Source organism: Molossus molossus, unplaced genomic scaffold, assembly GCF_014108415.1.
Source record: "Molossus molossus isolate mMolMol1 unplaced genomic scaffold, mMolMol1.p scaffold_m16_p_15, whole genome shotgun sequence".
NCBI lineage: Eukaryota > Metazoa > Chordata > Mammalia > Chiroptera > Molossidae > Molossus > Molossus molossus.
Window position 1 is genome coordinate 33,557,695 of NW_023425350.1, and position 19,275 is coordinate 33,576,969.

Sequence of the window (19,275 nt, forward strand, 5' to 3'; positions counted from 1 at the left end):
GGACAGTGTTTCTCACTCTTAACCCTCTTACACTGCACGTGCCCTTCCAGCGACTGCTCTGTCCCTCTGCTTGCCATTGCAGCCCACCTTGCAAAGACGTGTCTATTATCTGTCTAGTTCTCTGTGGCTTGGAAAGCAAATGTGAGGTCATTCTCAGTCTAGGCACAGAGTAGGGACTCATTTTGCTGAAGTCCACATAGGAATGAAAGCAAAAAAAAGAAAAAGGACTTAAAAATTTTTTTATTTCAATTCTCACCTAAGGATAATTTTCTATTCAGATAGAGTAGGAAGGAGGGAGAGAGAGGGAAAGGGGAAGAGAGAGAAACATTGACGTGAGAGGAACACATCAACTGGTTGCCTCCTGCATGACCCGACCAGGGCCAGGGCCAACTGCAGCTGAGGTACATAGCCTCGACCGGAATCAAACCCGCGACTCACAGGTACACTCTCTAACCACTGAGCCAAAAAGGACTTTTAAGTAACATGCAATACTTCCTGGAGAAGGTGGGATTTTGAGAACATAGTGAAATGACATTTCCTACTTTTTCTTTTATATACTACAGATTCTTCGTTAAAAGTTTGGAAAATGAGGAAAAGTATCAAGTGCACACATCTCTATTAAGAGAGGTTCAACTAGTAACATTTTTGTTTATTCCTGTGTTTTTCATATATAAAATATTTGTTTTTAAAGTCCGGATTATAAGAAATTCCAGATGAGGGGAAAAAAGGTTCTGTAATAGGATGGGGGTATAGGTTAGCTGGGTGCACAACACCAGGGGGCACTGTTTACATTATGTTATAAAGCAGGACTGGGTGAAAGGATAAGACCTTCCAGGCACAGCTTTAGAAGCTGTAATAAACAGCATGTGTCTTGTGATAGCATTTTTAAACATTACCCCTCTCCCCACCATTATGTTGTTACAAGCATTTATTGCTCACTTTTCAAAGCTGGAAATTGGATTTTCCATTGCTTTTGGTAAGAGACTAACTCTATCAGTTCGGCTAACATACTTTTTAACAACATGAACACTTTTCCAGTTCATTATCCATTAAAATAAAACAAAAACTCAGCTGCACTATTTCCAAACAAAAAAAGGGAGAGAAAATAAGTGAAACGAGGAACCAATTAGCTAAGAAAGTGACCAAAAAAGTCAGAGCAAAAGGCTCCTACCAAATGACCATGAATTAAAGCCCTTTTTATACTAAAAATCCCCAGAGGGAAAAATATGCAGTTTAAAATTTCGTTTTCTGAAGCATTAACCCTGGAAGTTGCTCCCAGCTCTTGAAAGGCTTCAAACTCTGTAACTTGAACTTGTTAAGATGATGGCTAAGAAACCATCTGGCAGAGCCACACTGACAAGGACTAGTTTGTTCTGTGATAGAAGAGGAAGCTTCTGTTCTTGGGTAAGGGCCATGTCCTCAGATACCATGGTGATAAATGGAAAGCTTGTCAGTAAGTGGTTACCCATGCTTTAAATTTTTAAGCAGTTTAGTAATTAGCTCCAAATTAGGAAATTAGCTGGCAGTCAAAGCATTAGAGCAGGAAAACCCATTATGGCTCTTCGAAACCTGAAAGAAAAGGGCTATAGAGCATTAGAATAACTGTTTTCATAAGGAGAGGGTTAGAAGAACTGACTCCTAGGTGAAAACATGAGGGAGGCTATTGTAGGTGTAGGGGCCTCAAAAGGCATCTCCCCCACTTAGAACCTTTGTGTTTTGTTTTGTTTTGAGGACTTTAATGATCTCTGAACTCAAACTCAGTGCTCCCTAAACATCAGTGGAATAGCCAAGCGATGACACACATAGGTCCACGAATAGAATCAACACAGTTAACTAGCAAAAAAAAAATGTCACATCTTGCTCAGATTCTAAAGAATATTCCTCTCTTATGCATTCCTGTATTTCTTTAGGGCACTTCTGTTACTTTAAACTGTCAACATATCTCATGTAGTCATTTTCATGTATGCCATCTTCCTAAGTAACTACAGATGTGTGAGGTGAGAACCATGTTTTATCCTTACTCCCAACAGTGCTTAGCAGAATGTCTTGTACATAGTATATGTTCAGTAAATACTGATTGGAGACATTTTAGAGAGCAGGCCAAGGGACTGGCCAATAGCAATAGTCACTGTAGCTCGAGCCACACCTAAAAGTGTCCCATTTCCAGGACAAAGGATAGCCAATCATGGGTGATTCTGAACTAAGGGATCATCCCCCTAAATATCATTGATTTCAGTTGATATTCTCAGTGAAGCTATGGCTTTTTATTTATGTCTGGAAATGTCTATCCAAAGAGTATTCAGGTTTCCTGATGGAAAAGTTTGAAAAGAGTGTGTGGCCCTCCCTGGCCGGTTTGGCTCAGAGTTAGAGTGTCGGTCTGCGGTCCAGAGAGACCGGGTTTGGTTCCCGCTACGGGCACGTACCTCGGTTGCAGATTGTCCCCGGCCCTGGTTAGGTCAGGGTGGCATCCACTCAGTGTGTCCCTTTCACATCGATATTTCTCTCTCTCTCTCTCTCTCTCTCTCTCTCTCTCCCTCCCTCTCCCTCCCTCGCTTTCCCTCCCAATCTGAACAAAAAATGGAAAAAATGTCCTCGGGTGAAGATAAAAAATAAAGAAAGAAAGAAAGAGTGTGTGCTTCAGACATCAGGCCAGAATGTATCATGGCTCTAAAATGGTGATTTTTTTTTTCCTGTTTAATTTTCACTTTTGTTGAAGCCATTTGTACACTGTAATCTTTTTTTGGAATATGGCTTTTCAAAAGCCTTCACTCTGTCTTGAATGGATGTTGCAATATAAATAGAGACTTAATTGTAAAGTTTTTAGAGAGGAATGTTCTTAATCAAGCCTTTAGGGCTAAGCTTGTCCTAACTCTGAAATCCTCACTTTTCCCAGCCATATTCTCTTTCACATCAGGCATTTCTGCAAACTGGTTTGAATTTATATTAATTGATCCCAACAGCCTCAGCTGATTTGAGTTTTGAGGCATTTCACAATAATCTACTGGGTTGTATCTGTAGCCACTTTGGAGACCCCTTAATAAACAGTGTGGAACTTCTAAATGGTTTCCATGACAAGGCTACCAGGAAAGAGACCTGTTAATAAAAAGGAGAATTATATCATCTGAAGGTCTACTTAGTGTAGAGCAAGGAAAAGAGTAGGAACTGGAGTAAAATGAGGTCACAGCTGATGATGACCGGCTGTCATGGCTTAGCTAATTGAGGCCAGGCTGAGCTGTGTACCAGCAGATTTTAATACAAAGAGACAATGCCAAGAAAGGATCCTTTGGAAATATGTGATGGAATTATAAGAAATCTGCGTTCATGAAAGTGGCAACCTTTGGGGCAACGCTGAATCACACAGAAGGGGGTGGCAAAAGATAAATGGTTTTCAACCAACTATTTGGTCTTTAGAAAATTATAGACCTATTTGCTTTGCAGAAGTGTCAAAGTTTCCAAAAGAGATTTCATTCACTAGAAGGGCTACCTAATAATCAAGGGCATACTGCTTATTAAAAGATGATAGAATTTAAATGGTGCACTCAGAACTCTGTTTAAATGCAATGATGATTGCTATTTGTCAAGTATTTGTTTCTTGAATGAGTCAGTCCTTTCTCCAGTTGTAACCTGTGGCATTTTCTGAGATGGGCTGGCCACCTTAGGAGACCCACCGGCTGGACACAGGTTATAGGAGGTTCAGTTGGAGCTTGAACCAGAAGGCATGGGGTCAAGGCCCCCTCTTTTTCTTCCCTTCCTCTGCCTTTTTCTTCCTTTGTCCTTCCTGCTCTGCACCTCTCTCAGCTCCTTACAAAAAGCCTGACTCAGCCTACTACCTGTCTGGTTCTGTAGAAGTGTCTCTGTAAAGTTATCAGTGAGTTGACTTTCTGTTCTCCAGTCTCCCTCCTACCCTTCCTCAACCCTTGACCATCACTGGGAAGCTAGCTGGAGGAAGTGGGGAAGGGAGGCAGACCCGATGCCTTTTACCATTTGTTTAGGGTGTCTTAAGGGTAAACACAATTAGAAATTTTATCTGAGAATAAAAACACCCTAACTAGATCCTGGCTGTGTGACTTCAACTGTGCCCTCTCAGAATGTTTCCTTCCTCGTATTCCTCAGCACAGGTTCTAAACCCTGGTTGAAGGTTGAGTAGGATACTGAATTATCTTTTTCATTTCACCACAAGGAACTCCAAAGTCAAATACCTGAAAGAGCATTTAAAAGAGAATCACATTGTCTTGCATTCAGAAGCCCTCATTTCCTTCCTACTATCCAGGCAGAGCTCTTCAGCATGAGATGTTCTCTAGGGCCTTCTCATCCCTTCCTGAGCCCTCTCTTTCCAGACAGTTCATCTTCAGACTGCTCCACTAGTATTCCTCAGTCACCATTTTGAGGCCACAAGGATTTTGGTGCCTGTCCGTTTGCCAGCCTCTGGGAATACAAAGTAACTTGGGCCAAAATATTCCTTTGCTTAAAAACTTTCATGGATTTCCTTTTTTTCTGCTTAATGTCGTTACACATTCCCATCCAAACATTTCTCACCTCCTCTAAGTCTTGCCAGCCTCCGAAGCACCCCATGACCCAGGGCCGGAATGCCCTCCTTTCTCCTCTGAGTCTGCTCAAACCCAGTTCAAGCTTCCCACCCTGGGGCTGGGTGTCTTTCCAGGTTAAAAGGCACAAGCAGCCCTGGCCGGTTTGGCTCAGCGGTTAGAGCGTCGGCCTGTGGTCCTGAGAGACCCGGGTTCGGTTCCTGCTAAGGGCATGTACTTTGGTTGCAGTTTGTCCCCGGCCCTGGTTGGTCGTGCGGGTGGCAGCCGCTCGATGTGTCCCTTTCACATCGAGGTTTCTCTCTCTCTCTGTTCCTCTCTCTCCCTCCCACTCTACCTGAACAAAAAAATGGAAGGATGTCCTCGGGTGAGGATAAAAAAAAAAAAGGCACAAGCAGATCTCTTCATTCTGATTCCCTACCAGTGAGGCAGCCCCACTTTTGGAAGAGGCTGAGCTGCCAAGAGATTTGCCCAGAATCACCCCAGAAGGTGATGGAGTAAGGGCTAAAAGCCACTCCCTAACCTCTGCTCAGAGGACAACTCCCCTTCTCATCTGTACTCTGCCGGCAGCACACAGGAGGCCACTGTGAAGATGCATCTCCGGCCCCATCCACACGGCTTGGCCCTTCACCAAGCCATCCCATCCTCCTCCAGAGTACTGATCCATCCAAGAAGGTGAGGCTTCGTCTTTGCGGTTCATCTTACTCTACCACCAGGGCTGGTCGCACTTCTGAAGGAAAAGGAAGCAATCAGAAGCTTCTAAAATAATTCTGCAGTTCCCCTAATCACAAGCAAAAGAAAAAAAAAAATCTCAATGAAGCAAAGTGAAAGCATGACCACAAAGGGGTCCCCCCACCCCATTATCTTATTACTCAGAGATGACAACAAGGTTCTCGGGATGTAGGTTGGCTTTAGACCTGCCAAGGGTGCCAGCCATCTGCTTCAAGGGGACATATAAGGTAACATATACTACCCCCCTCGCCCTTCACTTTTGCTGGAGGGAGCACCCTCTCCTCCACCTTGGGGGCTGGAGACTCAGCAGGAGGAACATAATGGAGAATTAGACACCAGAAAAACGTTGGGGGACCCAGGGCTGGAAGCGAGTGAGGAGCGAAGGGGGATCCGGAGGGGACGGGGCGGGGGTGGGGGAGGCAGGATAGTCCTTGAGGAGTGGCCGCCCCACCCCTCCCCTCCCCTCCCCTCGCGGCTCCAGGCCCTCCCCCTCCGCCCCCTCCGCCCCCTCCTCCTCCGCCTTCCCTCTTCCTCCCACCCCTCGTCCTGGTGTGGATGGCGGCGGCCGGAGTCGGAGCCCCAGCTGCGCTGTCCGTGAGTGACCAGCCCCAGGGGACAGACAGGGAGGCGGGGGAGCCCCCTCTGCAGGGTGGGGGAAAGTTTGCGGGCGGGGGGCGCGGGCGCCCGGATCGCGGGCATCTCCTGGGCGGCCGGGCGCGCTGTGCCCCGTCTCCCCCCGACCGCTCTCGCTGCCCCCGAGCTGCCCAGGGCCCGCGGGGTGGCCCCGACGGGGTTCCCCTCCGCACCTCAGCTCCGGGGCTACTGTGACCTGGGTCCGGCTCTGAAGAGAAAGAAAACTTGAGCAAAGAAGACTCCAGGCTCGGTTCTGGGGGTAGGGCCGGGGCTGTGCAAACCTTCACGGTGGGGCCCTCCGACCTGGGCCACCGGCCTCCGGCCTTCGCCCTCTCTCGGGGGCTCCCCGACCCTCACCTTCCTTTCCCCTGGCGCCCGTTGTTCGTGCTGCTGCCGCTTCTGCCCCTCCTTTCCGTGGGGGCTCCTGTCCCCAGGCTCCGGCCACTGCCGGTGTCTCCGGTCCGGTGCCCTGTGCAGCCTCAAAAGGCGATGACCCAAGCCAGCGGGCGACAGCCACAGTGCCCTCCACACTGGCCCAGACATTTCCTGCGGGAACGGCCGTCCCTGGGATTTGGTGTTGGGTTCCTGGGACCCACACACTGTACCTTGTGCGTCCATGGGGAAATTAAATACAGTATATTCCTTCTTAGGATTATACTGTTTCTATTGGTTGGGCACCTTTTAAAAAACTTATTCAATTCTGCTTTTTTTTCCAATAATGATACTTTATGTAATTAGCCTTTCTAATTCTGGGGAAAAAAAAAACCTAAGAAAAAATAAAGAAACAGAAGAAAAACAAAGTATTCTTTGGAAGGTGAAGACTTCATTCCACACTTTCAGTGGGAGATGGGATTTCAGTGTGGCTTGTTCTCAGACTACCCCAAACAGACCATTATGGCCTCCTTGGGGCTAGAAGTTTTAATTTGCCAGACAAAAACCACAGTGTTTGTTGGCTTTCCTCACCCTGGCATATTCCCTCTGCTTTCTCTCCCCTCCTGCTAGCTCTCAGTCTCTCTCAGTCTCTCTCCCAACTCCCCCACTCCAACTTTCTCATAAACAGAAGTTATAAAAACAAGGCAGTGGAATAGGCTGAAATGAGCAGGACCACAAAGAAAAAACAGACTCACTTCTTTTACTCTTGAGGCTGTTGCTTCAACTTGACTCCAATTGGGTGGAAGAATGTTTAGTTCATTTGTGTGGTTTTATGTCGGTTCTAATTACGGTTGAATCAGTGTTTCCATGACAGGCCTAGTTCTCTGGGTGCTTAGACGGAACTTGTTAATTCTCAGATGGGTCTGGACAGATCAAGTCTGGAATCTGGAGTCTTTTGGGGGGAGGGTTGATCTGGGTTGATATCGCAAGCCTCTGCCCACTCAGAACTGGAGCAGCAGGGGGCAGCCTGAGCTGGGGCTTGCTTCCACATGACCTAGGAAGGAAAATCTTTCCCAAAGAGTGGGCATGATCCTAGGGGGTGTTGAAGTTTTTGTTGTTTATAGGGAGAACACACTTTTGAAGAACTTTAGCCATTCCCATTTCTATACAAACGATAGATGTGGTTGTTAACATATGTACCAGATCAGGTTCTGAACAACCCATCAGAACGGGTCAAGGTATATTGAACTATTTGGAAATGAGTTTTTAAAAAAATAAAATTCATTGGAAATAAGCTCCTCTATTTAAAAAATGATGTAATTCCCCTTTCTCTGCTGATTGAGTTTGACTGTTTCCCATTTGTATGAAGTAGTAAAGTTTTACTGTGGTCTCAATGTGTCATTGATAAGGAAGTGTTGTGACTTCCATTCAGAAAGAAAGCTCATAAGTTTTTAACTTGTTTTGCCCTGTTGCTTAGAAAAACAATGTACTCAGCCCTCTCTGGTGTGGCTCAGTTGGTTGAGTGTTGTCCCATGCACCAAAAGGTTGCTGGTCTGATTCCTGGTCAGGGCACCACATACCCAGGTTTTGGGTTTGATCCCTGGTCAGGGTACATACTGGAGGCAACTGATTGATGCCTCTCTCTCTCTCCCCTTCTACCTTCCTCTCTCTCTAAAAATCAACACACACACACACACATACACACACACACACACAATGTACTCAGATAAAAATCTTCAGTCTCTTCCTTTTCCTGAGAATTTTTAATTGTGTATTCAATGCCCCAGAAATCAACCTTATGCTTTTTGGAGAGAACTCGCCTTCTACCTTGTTCAGTCTTTTCATAAACGCTTCATGGAATCTTGTTAAACTGGGTGGTTTGCCGTAAGTCACAAGGGTTTACTGTGCAGCCCCAAATAGGTTGCTCTGGACACTGGGGATAAAATGAGTGCTCGCAATGTGTCCCTTACCTGAGGAGCAGGTGTTCTGGATGGTGAGATGAAGGCTGCATCTCCAGCAAGCCAAATGGAAATCAGCAAATGATCCATCTGAATCGTCAGATGAGAGGTAAATACACAAAGTGTGGAGCCTGCAGAGAGGAAGGAGGGCAAGTGTCATTAAGAGGTAAAATAAATCAAAGGAAAAGGATGTGGACTTTTAAAATCATATTGTATAAGAATATTGAATTATATAGGACATGCGTAGGGTATGATGTTAAATGTTAAAAGCAGGCTATGAAATAGAAAGCACTGTAATCTCTTTAAAAATACATTAAAAAAAATTAGAATTGTATGCAGTGAAATGAATGGTGTGATTATAGGTGCTTTTGATTTTCTTTGTGCTTGCCTGCATTTCTTAACTTTTTACAATAGTAATAGCTAAGATTTATTGAGTATAAAGCACATACATATGGTTTTTCATTTAAAAACTCTTTGAAGTATGTACCATTATTATTCTCATGATACCAGATTCAGAAACTAGAATCAGAGGGGTAATCTGCCAAGGACGCATAGCCACTGTGTGCCATTTGAATTCAGATCAGTGGCCAAAGTCTATGCATCTCCACCCTACTCTCTACAATCTCCCTGCACATGTATTATTATCATTATTTTAATTATAAGAAAAAAATAGAAAAAGGAAGAGGGAGAGTATTTTGTGCTTTAATAACTGATAATTTGATTAACTGTAAATGCCTCTGTTCCCCATCTCTCCCATCTCCCACTGTCACTTCCCTTTTCTTTTTCTTTTCTTCCACTCTCACTTCTCTTTGTAAGTCCTTGGGAATTGCTCCAGACTTAGCCAGAGGTACACCTTCCCTTGGGAGCCAGCTGTACCGATAAATATCAGCATTCCTTGGAGGCTTCCCAGCCAGCCTGGAGTTCCAGGAGCCCCATGAGATTCTGGAGCATTCCTGGTAGAAGGCAGGATGTTTAAGTAGATCAGGCAAATTATGTCTTCAGAGTTCTGCCCGTATGGGCTTACACTGTTCTTGGCATTGTCTGGGGAGTGTGATGGGTAGAAAAGACCTAGGGAAAGCTCCTAGGCTCCCATTTACCAACATGTTCTATGGAATGTCAGAGTAGGAAGGTCAAGGATTTACCGTGGAACAAGGAGGAGGGGGAGGAAAGCTAATTGCTTTTTGATGCTTATTACTGTGAAAATACAATAATGAACTATTTTTAAGAAGATTGGCTATATGGGTGATCCCATATGTTGGTAAGATGAACTGGGGTAGTGGAGGTGGAAATATTCAGTGTGAGTGATTCTGGGATAGCTCTGGGGAAAAAAATGCCCACATCCTGTACCACCCTGTGCCCTCACAGGCAACCAGGACTCCAGAGGTCACTTTGTCCGTCCTCTTCCAGAAATACACCTAAATATCCCAGAAGGATAGGCTTTTCTAAAGCACCTGATCATTCATATTATACACCTGCAGAAGGAAGCTTTGTCTTTTCTATTCTACAAGGCAGAGATTTCAAGAAGGCTGATGTATCTAAATCATCTCTTTATTGAAAAATAAATGTAAGAGTCAAAGACATTTCCCATATGAGAAATGTCTTTCTGGTCACAGTGCCAAGAAAAGTTCTTGTGATCAACTTGTTTGTTTTGTTTTGTGGATGCTGCGAATCCTTTAGTTGATGGTTTCCATTTCTTATTTGGCCAAAAGGAAGCACAGGTCCAACTCAGTGGCCCACTTCTAGCATAGGTATAGGACTTTATGACTTCTATTTTTTAATAACTAATAATATTGTTACACACCTTTTATTTCCTACCTATGCTTTTCATTGAGTCCCAGTTTTCTCATCTACTTAACATTGTTTTGTTTCATTCAATGTGTTTTGGAGGCTGCTACTTCTGACACCCACTCCTTCCTTCTGAGTTCATTTTTCTTCATGTCAACATAAAGTTAGAAGTTCTTTCATAAAAGGTCTTTGGTAGACTTTAAAGTATTTGTATTCCAGAAAATGTCTTTATTTTGCTCTTACAAATACGAGTTTGACTGAGTGTAAAATTCTGGACTCAATTATTTTCTCCTCAGTACTTGGAAGATACTACACCTTTATCATCCTGCATCTGTTGCTTCTCCTGAGTATCAAGTAATGTTGGACAAGTTACTTAATTACTCTCAGTTTCCTGGTTTGTAAAATAGATCCTGGTATACACTTTAAGGATAATTGTGAGGAGGAAATGTTAGAATAGTGCCTACCATATAAAGAAGCACACAATAATTATGAACTATTATGATTACTTTTATATCTTTTTAGGATTTTTTGGCTTTCTTGATTTTTACTAGTTCATCTAAACGTTAGTTTGTCTAGTTGTGTACACGTGTTCGTGTGCGCATGCACACACATGTACACACACACAAAATATCCTGTTGGGAATTTTATTAAAATTGCATTCAATTTATATTCTAGGAGAACTGACATCTTTACAATATCAGGTCTTCTCCTTTTATTCAGGTGAATGATTGTTGATTTCCCCTATAATTCTCTTAACACAACTTTTGCTGTATTTATATCCAATAGGTTTTGTTGATATTTTACATATCTTTTATCCTTACTATATTTTCAAACTGGTTATTTACTGGCCCATAAAGACATTCCTGATTTTTGAATTTTGATCTTGTATCCAGCATTCCATCTGATTTCTCTTATTAGATCTAAGAATCTATGTGTTGATATTCTTGAATTTTCTAGGTAGACAATCATAAAACATTAATTTGTCTTTTTTTATATTCCTTCTGACTCATATCTTTTTCTTGTATCAATGCATTGGATAGATGCTCCGGTACAATGTTTAGTAATAACAGTGGGCACCCTTTTCTTCCTACTGTCTATGAAGAGTGCTCTTAGAGTTTCTTCATTAAGCATGAAGTTTGCTTAAGGTTTTGGTATATAGTCTTTATAAAATTAAGGACTTTTCCTGTGTTAATATTGTTTAACAAGTTAAAATTTTTATCATGACTGAATGTTGATTTTTTGTAATGCCTTAATGTAAATTATATGAGATAATCATATTTTTCTTTCATAATATTAAAATGTAATATATATGAGTATATATATATATATTATATATACATACAGTGATACCTCGGTTCTCGAACATAATTCGTTCCAGGAGGACGGTCGAGAACCGAATTGTTCGAGAACCGAAGCAATGAAACCCAATAGGAAAGCGTGACTCCACAAAGCGTGACTCTCTCTCTGCACTCACACTGATGACGCAGCAAGGCGCGCTGGGCCGAATGAACGCCATTCGGCTCAACTCGGCTCATCTCGGAAGTTCGAGTTCCAAATATTTGTTCGGATTCCGAGACAAAAGTTTCTCGAATCTCCTGGTCGAATACCGATTTGGTCGAAAACTGAGGCGTTCGAGAACCGAGGTATCACTGTATATATATATATATATATATATATATATATATATATATATATATATATATATTTTTTTTTTATCCTCACCCGAGGACATTTTTCCATTTTTTGTTCAGGTAGAGTAAGGAAGAGAGAGAGAGAGAAACATCGATGTGAAAGGGACACATCGAGTGGCTGCCACCCACACGACCGACCAAAGCCGGGGACAAACTGCAACCTAGGTACGCGCCCTTAGTGGGAACCGAACCCGGGTCTCTCAGGACCACAGGCCGACGCTCTAACCGCTGAGCCAAACCGGCCAGGGCTATATGAGTATATTTAATTATGTTGAAACATACTTGCATATATATACATATACAGATACATTCTTTTATGGAAAGTAATACATTCTTTGTGGAAAGTAATTTGCAAATTCTTTATTTAGGAGTTTTGTAAATGTTTATAAGTGAAACAATTGGTCTATAATTTTCTCTTTAAAAACATTATTCTGGCCTGGCTGGTGTGGCTCAATGGTTGAGCGTCGACCCATGCACCAAGAGGTCGCCAATTCAATTCCTGGTCAGGGCACATGCCTAGGTTGTGGGCCAAATCCCCAGTGAGGGGCAGGTAGGAGGCGGCCAGTCAATATTCTCTCTCATCAATGTTTCTGTCTTTCCCTCTCCCTTCTTCTCTTTCTAAAATCAATAAAGAAAAATTTTTTTTAAAGATATTATTCTTATATTATTTGGTGTCAAGTTTATATTAGCCTGATCAACAGGTTGGGTAGCTTTTTCTCTTTAATGTATATTTTTCTTAAACAGTTTTTAAGGGATAAAGACTATTCCTTAAAAGTTTGGTGTAATTTATTGTAAAATTATCTGCACTGCTTAAGAGGTATGTGTGTCAGGTTTTTGACAACCCCATCTCACGAATGCTTGTTAATGAATTTGCGTTTCTGCTCTCAGTCTAGAAGAGTTCTGAATTTCCCAAACACACTGCTCCAGTCCCTAAATGCTGTACTTTAGATTCTCTGTGGTAGATTAAATAAAACCTTCTCATGACCAACCAGAATCCTTACTCACATTCATGTTGAAAAAAAAAGCCTTTGAGGAGAGGTTCCTGTTTCCTCTGATCATGGGGATGATATTCTCTCTCTGCTTGCCTGAGTGTTTACATGTGTCTCTAGTAGTACAGAGAGGGTTACATTCAACAGGTGATTGACAGCCATCTCTGGGAATGTTGATTGATATCAGCAAAGCCTGTTTATAACATATAAAAAAAATCTATACAAACATATATCTTCCCCATACCCTCCTCAAAAACCCTGTTCTTTTAAGGAAACCAAACCAGCAATTGTTCTTGGCCTTCTCCTCTGGCCCTCACATCAGCCCTATGTGATAATGGAAAAGAAGAGGACTTTGGAGTCAGGAAGATCGAGGTTTGAATCCAAGCTTTGCCACTAACTAGCTGTGTGGCTCTCTTTGTGTGTTCAGGCTACTATCAGAAAGTACCACAGACTGGGGAGCTTACAAACAACAAAAATTGATTTCTCACAGTTCTGGAGACTGGCAGTCCAAGATGAGGGTACTGGCATGGTTCTGATGAGGACCCTGTTCTTGGTTGCAGACATCTGTCTTCTCTCTGTGTGCTCACATGGTGGAAGGGGTGAGCTAGCGCTCTGTGGCCTCTTATAAATGCACGAATCCCATTTATGAGGTCTCTAATCTCAAGACCTAATCACTTCCCCAAGGCTCCACCTCCTAATACCCTCACCTGGCGGGGGGTGGGGGTGGGGGGTTAAGATTTCAACATGAATTTGAAGGGGACACAAACATTTAGACTATAGCAGTGGCCTGGGGCAAGTTGCTTCATATCTCTGAGGCTAAATTTCCTTCTCTATAATACAATAATAATGAAACCTACCCCCAGAAACTGTTTTGAAGATTAAGTGAGATAACGGAGTAATATGGGTCAAACGTGTGGCATATGTTAATGCTCACAAATGTAGTTTCCTCCCATCATCTCCCCGCCCCTGCTTCAGAAGGTCTAATCAGTGAGACATCTACAAAGAGGCCACCTCCTGATATCTCTTGTTTCCTTGGTAATCAATTTAGATTTCTCTTGGATGAATTTCCTGAAAGCTTTGGACCGCCGTTTTGGTTTTGTTTCTATATCACCTCCTTAGTAGTCCCTTCTAGACTATTGATCAAACTGTTCTATAGAATAACTATTTTGTTACTTAAGAACCATGCTCCTCGTAACCAGAAATATCTCTTTGCTCTATTAGTTGGTGCTCTTTCCTTTAAGAAGATAAAAACTTTATTATTGAAGATAACATTTTAAATGCAGGACCCCAGAGAGCAAATGTAAGGAGTAAATAACAGAATGACTTCTGGGACTAGGTTTCCCCAGGAGGGATCCTTAAGGCCCTGAGCAATGATTGAGGGTATTGGGTGGGTAGGGAATTGCAAAAGAAGAGGCAGCCATGGTGAGTAGAACTGAAGGTATTCCTTGAGGATTTCCCAAGACCTAAAATCTGCCTATTTTATATCCGTTTATCTGGGTCCTGTGTAATCTGTTCTTGGCCCAGAGCTTTTTGCAAGTGTCTTATCCGAAATGATAATGATAGCTATCACTGTTCTTAAATAGAGGAAAAGAGCAACATGAAAACAAAACATAATTGTAATTATGGATGTGCCTCTATATAAATATCTGTGGCTCAGAGCATAAAAATAACTTTTCCATTGGAGAACTAAGCCAAGAGTTTCATGGAATCAGCACTGAGAATCTAATTTAAAACAGCCGTGGCCCAGAAATTCGGAGATGGGACTGACACGTTGGCCTCTGCTCATTCCTTTGAATGTTTTTTTCTAGCTCATGGTAACTCATATTCAAGGCCAATTTGGAGGGCCTAGAAGATGGTAATTGATGCTACAAACCTTGCTTTTGTTGGCCTTAGTTTAGTGTTAATACAAACACAGAGAAATGCTCTAATATCATGTCTTTATAACCGAGAACCTCCTCTAATACAGCTGCAGTCCTGTTGCTCGTTTGTGGCTTGAAGCAGAACCTCATAAATTTTGCGAAAATTGCCAGTTCCTCTGCGGGTCGTGAACTCAGTGGAAGATGCCTAGTTGGGGTCATGCTAAGTAGCATGCTGGCAGTCAGGTGCTTTTGAGTTTTAGAAAAGTTATCTTGGAGGAAAAAAGATCAGGCTTTCCTGGGAACTGGGTGATAATGTCAGAATCCTTCAGTTCTAAGAAGGCTCAAACTTGCCTAGATGAACTGTTCCCCCTTAAGGAAAGGCTTCCGACCTCATCCTCTTTATCATTCATCGTTTGACTGTACACTCCCAGTAGGAATGGCTCTGTACCACACGGGATGGGATTTACCTGGCTTTAGATACACCTTGCTTGTCAGGATCTGCCTCCTCCTCACCCACACATTCCCCTCTCCCACCGATGTTTCTCCTTAACTGCTCGCACGTGCCCTTCCACACACATACACAGGCTTCGGCCACTCGTGGGTGGGAACCCTGCTGCAAGCTCCGCCGCTTGTGTCCTGCTTGTTGTCTGTCTGTCTGCCAGAGGGAGCATCTTTCCTGGATTCTCAACAAGGGCACTGCATGGACCACCCCAACTGAGACAGGTGCTGGCTTCTTGACTGGTTTCCGATTCTGTCTGTGCCTTTAACCCTCCATTCTTGGGGAGAACTGGTGTCTTCAACCCCTTCCCACCTGGAACTTTGGTTTGTCTTGTTTCTCTGTTGCCTTGCTTGGACTTATTCATGCTTCTGAGACCCTGAACTTACTTTGTTTAGAGCTTGTCTACCCCCATCTCTTTTTGATATATGTGGCTCATGCATTCAGCCACCACTTACTGAGCGGCTGCTCTGTTTGAGGTCCTACACATCACCATTAGTCGTGATGCCACGGCTGACATCACTCTTGTGCCATCCAGTCACTGTGGAGAATGATGAAGGTGATGTCATTCTGCAAAGCTTTGGGGAAATTGTCCCATGCCATAAGAGATGTGCATGGAAAACAATCCCTCTTCCCCTTATATTTCAGACTTTAAAACTAAGTGTGTGTGGGCAAGAACCATCAGGTTTAACCCTGGTTTCTTCCCTGCTCCTGGCCTCACCACCTTCCAGTGCATCCTTCACTGTGAGAGCTTTCCTTCTAAAATTCTTATCCGATCCTGTTTATTCTCTCTCTACATTCTTTCACGGAATCCTATTGCTTTTAGGGTGAAATCAAACTGCTTAGCATGATACAGAAGGGCTTCTGTACCTCACTCACCTGTCTGCCTCTTTCACTGTGTCACCCTTGTTATCTCCTGGCTCCAGCCCCTCTACCTGCAGGATCAGGCTCTCTCCTGCCCTCTTGTCTTTGCACACACTCCTGTCTCCACTGTTCTGCCTGGTCAATTCATATCAGCCTTCAAGATTCAGCTTGGAAGCCCGCTCTTCCTGAGGTCTTTTCAAACCACCAGGACCAGCAGCTTTATTTCCCCTACCACAACTGTGGACATGGCCACCATCACTGTCACCCAACTTAATTAACTATTTGGCTTAATGAAGTGCCACAGTGCCCTGCATTTGGCTTTGTCACATTAACATAACATTTGCGAATTGTCCCTGCTAGACAGAGAATGCCTGGGGTAATGAACTGTGTTTCGTTTTCACTTGCACCAGTGTATACATAGTGTTAAGGGTGTTCAGTTATCCTTGCCGGGTGAATGTTCGCATGCATGCAAGAATCAATTCACTCACACACACACACCAAGATGTAGATCCCTATGGGAAGCTTGAAATCTTACTGAGAGTCTTTACAAAGTACATAGTAGGTCCTTAGTGAATGTTTGTTGAGTCAAAGAAAGACATGTGCATATACATGCAAACTATGGAAAATTTACTCCAAAATGTCTTAAAAAGAGAGCCCCCATGTAGCCTTGCTTCCTCTTAACCACCATAGAAAGAATGTGGACTGGAAAATCAAAGGTCAGAGTTCGTGTTCATCTTCTCGGCTGTTTCCCTGAGTGGATCATCTTACCTCTTTGGACCTCTATTTTCTCATCTGTCATATGAGGTGTTAGAAAAGGTATTTAATGCCTATTGAATAGTCTAGATTCCATTTTTATTAGAAGGCCTAAAGTCAAACGAACAGCTGTTTTCCATTAAGTGGCATGAATGTGGGACTCATTTTTCAGCCTCATCATGGAGCATGTTCATGACAAGCCCTCCAGCACTGGGCAGAGCAGCAAAGCTGAAACCAGCAGATGGACCAGAGTTTTTCCAAACTGTGGCAGGAGGCCAGGACCTAGTTGGAAAGCAAACGCAGGGTGAGATGCCCTGAGCCAGGCGGGAGCAGCAGTCAGTGTCTCATGTCAGTCTGAGGTCAAAGGTGGCCAGATACCCAGGAAAGGAGCTTGGGAGGGAGCTGGACATTGGGCTCTCAGGGGTAAGCTGAAAATGTGTCCCCCTCCCAGGAGCATCTGTGGGAAGACCTAGTGCAAGTCATCAAGACGAGCTTCAGTTGTCTGAAGGGCAGGTAGGTAAAAGGGTGTTTAGACTTAGTCTGTATCCCCCAGAGCGTAGATGGAAGCCAGGAGGAAGTTAAATTGGGGTTCATTGGAGAGAGAAGAGTTTAATCCTGTCCAAATGATGAGATGAACTTGCTTGTAAAGTAATGAGGTTTCCACTGCTGAAAGTGTTTGTGCAGCAGCTGGATAATTCCTCCGCAGAGTTGTACCTGGATTCCTCAGTTGGGAAGGTTGGGCTAGGTGATGTTTACAGCTTTCTTCTGATTCTAGGAGAGCCTTTGCTTCTCAGTTGCTCTCCAAATCTTATTTAGGGAAATTCTTTCAGGTTTCAGAGCCCTTCTTCAGCCACCCTTTTGTTACTAGTCTAAAGGGGTTTGTTCATCTGTGCACATCAAAGTCCAATCAAACGCAAATAGGAGTTTGCAGCAAGGAAAGTAGAGGTTTATTAATTGAGGAAATGGTGCCAAGTCAAGAGTTTCAATTAAATTAGTGCTAAAAGACCTGGCTCCTCGGAGATGGGTTATATAGGGGGGAAATCATTAATCACTGTGGTTGAGGAATTGGAGTCCTGGGGTCTACTGATTGGTTGGGGCCAGGATAGGAAATAGTTGATCATTGCATCAGGTCCTGATGTCACCCATGGCACTGTTCTCTTTCACAAGGGTGTGGTCTGTAGGGTCTTTCCATTTTCATGGGCCTGGGGCTGAAACACAACTGAAATCCAGATACTATCTCTAGTGCAACCAAACTCTTTTTCTGTGGGTCAACAGATAGTTTTTAAGACAGTTTGATACGAGAATCTGATGTCCTAAGGGCTTAATGATTAAGGAAGGTGGTAGATAACAGAAAGGAGTAAGGGTCATGTTAAAGAAATGGAGTTTCTGCACGGTTACACTTTGAGAACTCTTTAGTCTTTGAATGTTCCCCTTAAAGTGGAGCACCCTGAATTGGACCGCATGGGCCAGCATGAGGCCTAGCCAGGGTCTCTCTTGGGACATTATACATTTTTTTTACAGTTAATGGACCTATTAATTCCTCATCTGTCTTGCTGTGAGCTGATCTGTACAAGCATCAGTGAGTCTCAGTTCCTCTGGTATGTGCTCATGCAACCTCAGGGGAGGGACAGACTTGATTTCCTTTTCTCCACTGGAGTTGAACTTCTGATGCCTTGGTGGTAAATCTTCTAATCTAGGGTGACTCTCCACTTGGGGGACATTTTCTGTACTGGAAACTTCCACGGCATTCCATCTTTGCCTTTCAAGAGCCTCCCATTTCACCCAAATGCTCGCTCTCCCTCTTTTTTATGTTTCTTTTCCCTGGTCATTTTTCTTCCCATGTCTCTTTCTCAACTCTTGTGCTCACTGAATACTACATTTCTACTTGTTTTTCCTTTCCAATATTTTTCTTTTCAAATTCTTTGGCTTCCTGGTAACCTGGTGAATAGGAATGCGGGTGGCTTGTCAGCTTCATTATGCAGAGGAAGAAAATGCCCAGAGGTTAAGTGATGCATTTAATTTACTGGCAGAGCCAGGGTTTCCCGACAACGTCCCTCCCAGCCCTTGTCCTGGAGATCACATGCATTTGCTCGTAACAATGGAGCCACCAGGATCATCAAGCTTTTCTCTGTGTGTGTGTGCACTGTACTGAAAAAATTTACTCGGGCCAGTCCTGGGCCTCTAGACATCAGAGTCTGAGATCACACTGAAGTAGACAAGCAAGAGTGATGAGAGCAAAGGAATTTATAGAGTGCTTCTTGTTTTTCAAAGAAACTTTGAGTCCCTCACTTTTTATGATGTTCCCCAGAGTCCACTGAGGTGGAAGAGCCCATGTGAGCCTCATTTTGCAGGTGAAGGTCATGGGTAGAGGAGACCATGAGCAGACATGCTACCTCCTGGTCCACATATCTTACATTTGGCCCATGCTTCAGGAAAATTAGGAAAAGGGAATGAGTTTTTTCTATCTAGTGTCAAAGGAAATGGAGACCTAGGGTTCTGGGCTTGACAGTCTCATGTCATGTTTGAAGATGGGAGCTGGGCCAGGGGCTGGGGCAGGACCAGTAGGATAGATTCGGACCCTGAACGTCAGCCAGAGCCAGCA

General features: G+C 43.5%; 1 protein-coding gene across 1 annotated transcript in view; it reads left to right on the forward strand.

Annotated features, from left to right (window-relative positions):
• The first annotated feature begins 5,832 nt into the window (after positions 1-5,832).
• STON1 (stonin 1) overlaps positions 5,833-19,275 on the forward strand; it is a 52,345-nt gene continuing 38,902 nt past the window's right edge. The window contains exon 1 of the mRNA XM_036263210.1: positions 5,833-5,867. The gene's annotated coding sequence lies outside the window, so the exon portion shown is untranslated. The remainder of the gene's footprint in view (positions 5,868-19,275) is intronic.